This window comes from Trypanosoma equiperdum (assembly GCF_001457755.1).
Source record: "Trypanosoma equiperdum strain OVI genome assembly, contig: ctg_1861, whole genome shotgun sequence".
NCBI classification, from domain to species: Eukaryota; Euglenozoa; class Kinetoplastea; order Trypanosomatida; family Trypanosomatidae; genus Trypanosoma; species Trypanosoma equiperdum.
In genome coordinates this window covers 8,608-9,912 of record NW_027123906.1, presented here as the reverse complement: position 1 = coordinate 9,912, position 1,305 = coordinate 8,608, and positions in this window count along the sequence as shown.

The following is a 1,305-nucleotide window of genomic DNA, read 5'->3' as shown; positions in this document are numbered from 1 at the left end:
ATATATATATATATATATATGTGTATATGAAGGCAATTAAAATTGGGGGAGGAGAAAAAAAAAAGGAAAGGAAGGAAAAAAAAAAAAGAGTAACAGCAACCCCAACAAAAATAAACACGGAAGAATATGATAAAACACAAATGAGATGCCATTAGACGAGAGGGGAAGAGAAGCGAATAGCGATACAAACTGGAAAGGAGAAAAAAAAAAAACAACCCGGCAAGGTCGGTGCGAGCGACTAAATAAATATAAACGGATGGATGCACACGCATTTCTGCGTTTTAGGAGATTTTTTTTTTAAAAAAAAGAGAAAGAGAAGGAAGGAGATATATGGAAGAGAAAAGAATGAATAAAAGAAGGGGGCGAAATAAGTTGTGTTGGTATGTGATCGGGTGAATAAGTGTGTGAGTTTGCAACGGAAGCGCTGGTGTGTTTTGTGTTGCCAGTAACACTATTATTATTATTGTTATTAATATTGATATTATTATTATTATTATTGTCATTATTACCACCGTTGGCTTACATGTATGTACATATATATGCATATACATATGTGTATATGTATATGCGCGTGCACACACCTGTGTATATATTTAAAGTATGTTTGAAGTGAAGTGGTGATGATGAATGAATTGGAGAGAGCTTAAGGAAAAAAAAAAGAAGGAGGAGAAAAGAAAAAAAAGGAGAGCAATAAGGCGTTTTTCGGTGTTGACGATGCGGAATGCGGCGTGTGAGCGCCTGAGCTTATTATTATTATTATCATCATTATCCCTACAACCACAATCATAATCATTATTACCATTCTTATTGTCCTTATTATTGGTCATTCTTATTGTTATTATTCCTCTCATTGTCACATTATTATCATTATCATTATCATCATACTTATCACTTACTATGATTCCTGCGCTTACAGAAACAGAGGGGAAACAAAGGGGTAAAATGGGATATATTATATTATATATATATATATATATATACATATATATAATATTGATACATTGATAGAAGGGATGAGAGGTAATTTTTATGGAAAGGGCAAACACAAGAGGAGAAAAATGACGGGTAAAGAGATGTTTTTAATGTTTCGACTCTCACATTTGTATATATTTATTTATATTTATATATTATAAAGTGGGTTCATCCTGCGTAGCCGCGGAGACTTACGACGGGGAAGCGGTAGAAAGTGATGGGAGGGAAGAGAGTTAGGAAAGGTAGAAAACCATAATTAGAAAAAAAAATAAATAAAATAAAATAAACAATAAAGGTACAAATATACAAGAGAATGTGAGTGTGAGTGTGAGT